This window comes from Panthera pardus, unplaced genomic scaffold (assembly GCF_024362965.1).
Source record: "Panthera pardus isolate Hobbes unplaced genomic scaffold, ASM2436296v1 HiC_scaffold_6, whole genome shotgun sequence".
In the NCBI taxonomy this organism is placed as follows: domain Eukaryota; kingdom Metazoa; phylum Chordata; class Mammalia; order Carnivora; family Felidae; genus Panthera; species Panthera pardus.
Window position 1 is genome coordinate 30,240,077 of NW_026526991.1, and position 7,723 is coordinate 30,247,799.

Here is a 7,723-nt window from a genome sequence, read left to right on the forward strand (position 1 = left end):
TTGATGTTCTCTCTCTCTCTCTCTCTCTCTCTCTCTGTCCACCCCTCCTCAAAATAAATAAATAAACAAACAAACAAAAAATAATCTAGCCATTCTACTTACTCCAAACCCCTACCCCTGCCCCCCACCCCGTCACCTCAACCCACTTACCCATCAAAGACCAAATTCAAATCCCATCTACATTCTAAGGCCTTCCATCTAACACTCTCTCCCTTCTCTAATTTTTTAAACTTTGTATAGTTTGCCACTGATTCATTCTCTAATTTGCATTGTAATTTTTGTCCAAATTCATGTTCATCCATTTCTATATCCCTATGGAGGCTTGCACAGATCACTGCCCCTAGAAGACTCTCAGGAATGTCAGGTAAGTTCCTGAAAGAGGTATGAAGAATTTGGCAAATCTCAGTTTTTCTAGGGCGGTGTCCTCTCTTTTAAGATTGCTTAATGGATCCTTTGCATTTGAAACTTGGAAATCCACAGTTCAACAAGTTAGAACATTTGTGGAAGGATTTATGTTTACCTCACAACGTTGGCACAGCTCAGCTGCTGCCTTTGGGTTACTCTTGAAGAACTTTTATTTACATTTTAAATATTGCTGAGAAAGGGTTTGGTGTTAACTAACAGAAATGAATCACTCTCCTATTTCTTATAAAGAGATGAGAGGTGGAATGAAAACTATTAAGACTCATGTGAACTGCATCTTAAGATGGTTTTAACTTAAAAGGCAAGTCATACAAGATAAAACTGAAAGTTTTATATAAATACAATAAATATAATAATGTTATATAATTTATATAATTATAAATTATATAAATATAATATAATAAACATAAAAATATTCTAATTTAGATTTAGAATTAGAATATTCTAATGATTCTAATTTAAGATTTATTCTAATCCTAATTATTTTAAAAAATAATTATAAATTATATAAATATAATAATATAATAAATATAAAAGTATTCTATTTTACACCTTTATCTTGGTCCAATAATTCATTTAGGGCCTGAAAACTGTTCAACTTTCCAAGTGGGACATTAGAATCAGACAATAGTTCACCCTTTCCGGTCTCATAGTCATGACTTCCCATCTTTATGCTTAGAGACCCTTCCCTGAATGTGTAGGTACTGCTTAAGGCCACACTGTTAAAATAGAAGCCCTTAGCCTTTCTTCTTCACCCTGCCATCCTTCTACCCTGTTACTTCTGCTTTGAATTCATTAGCGTTGATTCTCTATACTCTTCTCTGTTCCGGCATGCAAATACCACACCACGTTTCTCCTGTCTGCTTACAAGTGTTGAGTTTTCTTGACCCCAGGGCTCTTTCACCAAGTTGGGAGTACTTCATAAGAAACCACAAGTCAAGTAGGAGTTCAACGATGGGGGTAATAATAACTGGTAACTTTTGTGAGAAGGATTAAATGAGATGACGCACTCTGTCCTGGCCCCAGCCAGTCACACGAAGGTGGAAGGTTGGGGGCACTCAAGATTCGGCTCCAGCCTTAACCCACCTGCCATGGCTGAGGAAGACATTGCCGCTGGAGGTGTAATGGGCATTAATACTGCTTTACGAGAGGTGCTGAAGACCACCCTCATCCACGATGGCCAAGCACATGGAATTGATGGCCTACCACGTGGCATTTGCAAAGCTGCCAAAGCCTTAGACAAGCATCAAGCCCATCTTTGTGAACGTGCATCCAACTATGATGAGGCTATATGTCTGTCAAGTTGGCGGAGGCCCTTTGTGCTGAACACCAAAGCAACCTAGTTAAGGTCAATGACATCAAAAAACTAGGGGAACAAGTGTGCCTCTGTCAAACTGACAAAGAGGGAAAACCCTGCAAAGTGGTTGGTTGCAGTCATGTGGTGGTTGATGACTATGGCAAAGAATCTCAGGCCAAGCAAGGATGTCATCAAGGAATACTGCAAATTCAAGAAATGAACAAATAAAAAACTTGGTTCTTGTGCCTCAAATAAACACATAAATAAATAAAAATGAAAATAAATCAATGATGCACACCAAGCAGCAGCCCCTGGGGATACATGGTAAATACAAAATAAACATTAGCTCTGTAGTTCTACAAATAATGAGAAGTATGACCTCCCTCCCCAAGATTATTCATCGATGGAGGCCAGATAGCAAACTGGTGTGGCAAGCAGTAGGCACTGGGATCACTTAATACCTCCTCTCCATACTTCTGGGAAGGACTGGCTTGGTTGGTGAGTAAGCAAGTTTGGAAAAGAACAACCTTGGACTCAGTGAGCTCATGTTGTTTCGCATCACCAGTGATAACATCTAAAAAACAACAATACTCACCTCCTACATATCCCCACAAAAACACTTAGGTGTTTCTCACTGACAGATTTCATCTCTCTCTCAGGGTTCTAGATTCTTAAACTTTTAAGGTCAAACTTCTGCTACAGTCCTAAACTCTGCATAGGCAGCCCTATGGAGAGGTAAACAGTGCTATAATACATGGAGAGAGAGTTTAGCTGGGAAACTACCCTTCTGGCCTTGGTCACCAGTCTTCCTAGAAAAATACCAGATGACTTTGGAAAAATCTATCCTGAATCCCAAGCTTCTAAGACATTTTGTTACCTCTCTTTGAATTCTCCATTCCCCTTCAAGGGTATCACTGATCTTATCTTCCCTCTCCCCAAGCCCTAAAATCCTGCAGTGAATTATAATAATAACAATAAATACCACCAATTACACTGTGATAAACTCTTGGCATACACAGTCCCTTTCAGTCATATTAACTCAGTGATGTAGGTACTAACATTGTTCCTATTTTACAGGTGAGCTACTGAGATTCAGGGAAATTAATTGTTTGTCAAATCTCTGGCAAATAGTGGAGCCAGAAACTTAAACCCATCTTTGAGTTCAAAGGTAATACTTTTTTCAAAATGTTTGTTTATTTTGGTAGAGACGGAGCATGAGTGGGGTAGGGGCAGAGAGAGAGGGAGAGAAAGAATCCCAAGCAGAGCTTGACGCGGGACCTGATCTCATGATAAAGAGATGAAATTGAAAGACGCTTAACCAACTGAAAAACCCAGGTGCGCCCCCCCCCCCCCCCCCCCGCTTTGTAGTATTTTTAATCTCTGTGCCTGACACTTCCTGGGACCTTCCTCCACCCTAACATTCATTGTCACCTGGCCAGTTGGGATGATGTTTTTGGCTGTACTCATTTAAGTATATGCTTATGTCTTTTAGTCTATGTTCATATTTAATTCAGTTTAATGCTATGCTGGGCTCTGTAACAGACACAAAGAATTCTGCTTAGTTTTGCTTAAAACTTAACCTACTTTACCCAAGTGAGGTGGGTGTCCATTTGGATGGTAAATCCTAGACTTATTTCCTTCTCCACACAAAATCAATGGACATGTTAGCAAACAATGGACAGGAGACATTAATCCCTCGATTCTGTTAACTACTAACTCCCTGAAAAGCCCACCAGAATAACCTGTTGGTCAAGCAAAGCCAAGTTCATTGCTTATTGCAGTAAGGGAGAGTTCCATCTTGATAAAATTTTAGTGTGTCTCAGAAGAAGGACTTCAAAGATGAATATTGATAAGGTTTAGGCAGTCTGCTTTAAGGTGAGATTTAATAAGTTTGTGATATAATAGTCTAAGATTGGTGAACTCAGCAAGCCTTGGGTTTTGAAGTGACTCTCGATAAGTAAACAACACTTTGATAAGCATTCTGGTTTTCACAGTTGAACAGTCTATTCTTCAGATAAATAAATTTTCAGGATGTTCTTGAAACAAATAGTTTGCAACTTTATCTGCTTGGACAAGAACGTCCCATAATAGGAAGTTATGCTAAGGTAGCCAGTCCTCTTTCATCTAGCTGCAAGCAGCTTTTCTTTATGTCTCTTATCTGTAAATAGAGATGATTATAACACTTACCTCATAGAGTTATTATGAGGCTTAATGAATTAATGGAGGCAGAGGGCTTAGAAGGGTGCCTGGCACACAGAAGGTGCTATGTATGTATTTATTATCATCCTTACAACCTAGTACATTTTAATTCGTCTTGCCTTTGCCAGACTGAGGAAGAATTTCAATCTAATGGATTTTTGAGGATTTTTCTCTAATAAAGTCAGGTTTATAGCAATGGTAGTCATGAAACAGCTCCACATTACTTTGATTTTTAAGTCATTCCGAATAAACTAAATTCACAAAGTGTACTGATATTGCCCTAGGTTTTCTCTCTCCTGAATTCCAGATGTGTATCTCCTAGTTTCTCGAAGTCTAACTAGTCATATTTTCCACTCTAACAAGACAAAATACAACTGACCCTTGAACAGTGCTGGTTTGAACTGTGTGGTCTACTTACACACAGATTTTTAAAAAATAAATGCTGTACGGTATCGTAAATCTATTTTCTCTTCCTAATGATCATCTTGTTTTAGCTTACTTTCTTGTAAATGCAGTATATAATACATATCACCCACAAAATATGTGTTCATTACATGTTTATTTTGGTAGGGATTCTGGTCAATAGCAGGCTATTAGTAGTTACATTTGGGGGAAGTCAAAAGTTATACATGGTTTTTCAACTGGGCAGGGGTGTCAGTGCCCCAAGCCCCCATGTTGTTCAAGAGTCAAATGTAATCTATGATTTCTTCTCCATCCTCCAACCTAGGCTACTGTCTCAGGTCTCATTCATTCAGCAAATAATACTTGAATAAATTTGTGTTCCAGGTGCTGTAACCAGTACATAGGATCGAGTAAAATAATGCATATCAAAGCTCTTTGAAAACTGTCAAGCTTTAGGTATTGTATATATATATATTTTTAATTTTCTGTATATTATGATGTTTTGACATCTTAAAAACAAAAACAAAAACAAACACCTTTCTGGCTGGGGATAGCCTGTCCCTTCTGAGGCTAGCCAATTCTTAAATATAGCAAAGTACTCAGCTAGGAGCATGCTTTTGGTATACAAACTAACCAATCCAGAGCCATATCTGCTTTATCTGGCCCTCCACCCTAGGAGACAATAGTCTTTTGTCTCCATCATCCCAGGGCCAGGTGTCAGGCAACTAGTGACCACCCATACAGTTTACAGCCTGCTGAAGTTATTCAAACATTTTAGCCAATCCTAGACTGTTTATTCTGCCCTGCCTTTCCTTCCCCATGGAAATTCCAAAACGGCTCTAGCCTCAGCTTTCCCTTTGCTCCTGTCTTCTGCCACCTAACCAAAACTTGGCCCTTCCCCTGTGACCCTGTGGGGCAAGAGGTGACCCTGCTATACTCTAGACCTATTATAATAAACTTTCTTTTCTTGTGCCTTTCCTGTGTTTCCTTTTGTGGCTGTACTTGAGTGACCATTGCATAAAAAATAAAAATAAATAAAAGTAAAATAAAACAAAGAAAAAACAGGATGCTGCTTTAGCACTCTTGATTGCAAGTGACAGAAACATCAAACGGCATGAACAAAAGGTAATGTATTAGCTTATGTACCTGAAAAATCTAGGAGCAGTCTGATTTTAGGCATCTTTGGATCTAGGAGATCGAGTAATGACATCAGGGACCCATATCTTTCACCATCTCTTAAGCTACTTCCACACGGTAAACAAAATGGCCACCAGCAGTGCAAGAACAAAGCGGAAAGACCATCTTTCAGAGAGCTCCAAGAGAAAAGTTGGGTAGAATTCTGATTGGCCTAGCTTCAATGATGTCCCTACCCTTGTTGTGACCTGAGGCCAGTGCCGATCTTGATGTAATATTCTGGACAGCCCTGGATCATGTGCCCACTCCTGGAGGAAGATTGGGGTAATCAGTCCTCTTGAACCATATAAACTGAACAGTATTTCTATTTGATGATGTGGAAGAAGGTTGTTTTCCCAGTAGAAGGTTTTCTGGGCAGAGAACCACAACCACATATGACCACAGCAAAGTGTTGCAAACAAATATGAGGCTCTGTAATTAGGAGCCAAATATCTGATGTCCCTGTCATAGCCTTTGTAGATCTCAACATAAATAAGTACAAGACAGGAAGGAAAAGGAAATACGAAGAGAATTAGAAAAAAACGGAATACAAACTAGAGGATAACACAGCATGGGTCGAGCAGAGGATTGTCAGGATGAAATAGACCTGAAAGTGTTTTTAGTCTGGGGGAGGTAGAGTTGAACACACTGGAGAGAAAGGAAAACTCAATGGAAAAAGGTCAAGGAAGAGAGGATAAACAACATGGGAAGAAGGTCTTAGTCTTGGGGAGTGACATCTCATCTTTTGACAAAGAGGTTTTGATGGGTGTAGATGCACCACCCTTAAAAATAATCAAGTTTTAGGGTGCCTGGGTGGCTCAGTTTGTTAAGTGTCTGACTTTTGGTTTCAGCTCAGGTCACGATCTCATGGTTTTGTGGGTTTGAGCCCTGCATCAGGCTCTGGGCTCTCTCGGCCCCCTCCCCCACTCATGCTGTCTCTCTCAAAATAAATAAATAAACTTACAAAAAAATGACCAAGTTTTGAATCTTGAAAAAGGTTTATTTTCACCTTGGAACATCTCTTATATAGCAATTGTCTTGATATTGTTTCACGATTTATTTGCAATGTTTTTTCTTAGGGTTATATGAATTAATGGTGCTTTTTACAATCAATAGTCTCTTCGAGTTGCTGAAATTTGGCTGGTAATTATGCCAGTAATCTGAGCGCTTTCATGCTTGGCCACCTCCACGTTCAGTTGTCTGAGCAAATGAAATAGGGGCTGAGATAAGGTAGTTTGCTGATAGGGACGGGGATTGAACTTGGATTAGGTCAGTACAGTCTTGGCTATGGATTGACTCTTAGCTCACCAGTCACTAGCAGGGTCCTTGGTCAAGTTGCTTAATCTCTCTAAGCTTCTCTAAGCTTCATCTATAAAAGAACAGTACCTAACCTCTGTGTTCAAGGTGAAGATTAAGTGAAATGAATGTATGGAGGAAAAACAAGGAAAAATAACTCAGCATGTCACCAGCCATAGGATGTGTGAATAAAGGTTAGTTGTTGCTATTGTTGTTCATATTATTTCTGGCTCACTGAAGTGTGAATGTTTGGAATAGCTGCCCTGGCAGTGCTGAGAACCCATCTGAGACGTGAGGCGAGATCCGCAGTGCCACAGTCGGCCCATTGGAGGGAGTTCCTCCAGCAGAATTGGGCTGATCAGGCATGGCTGTGGTGACAGCAGAAAGTTCCTCCTGATGTTGGGCTGGGTGAGTGCTACAACATGCCAGTCATGCCCCTGCTGCTGGGCCTCTGCCTTCACTATTCTCTTGCCTGTTCCCCAGAGCCACATGGCTCACCATCCCACTTCACTCACACTCTTCCTCAAATGTCACTTCTACAAGAATGTCCCCCTGGCCACCCTACCTCACCCTGCTTGATATTTTCATTAGCCCATTATGGCACCATCAGGGAGAAAAAAAAATCTGACTTCTATCCTTCTAGGTTCTGTAACAAAAGACAGATTAGCAAGAGAAAAACAAATAGAAGTTTATTAACATGTATATCTCACATATACAGAAGAAACTCAAGGAAGAGAAACTCAAAGAGATGGTTTCGAATTTGGGCTTAAACACCATCCTGGACTAAACCAAAGGAAGAAAGGTGTGGGGAGGCAAGTTATGGGAAAGTGACTAGAAAAACTATGGTAAACAAGGGTAGGTTTTGTTACACCTATTACATAGGTGCTGGCTCCTGGGCTGAGAGTCTCTTCTGATTTGGAATGTAGTGATTTC

The 7,723-nt window shown here is 40.0% G+C and overlaps 1 pseudogene; it reads left to right on the forward strand.

Moving 5' to 3' along the window:
* The first annotated feature begins 1,229 nt into the window (after positions 1-1,229).
* On the forward strand, positions 1,230-2,028 carry LOC109265264 (40S ribosomal protein S12-like; annotated as a pseudogene).
* The last annotated feature ends 5,695 nt before the right edge of the window (positions 2,029-7,723 follow it).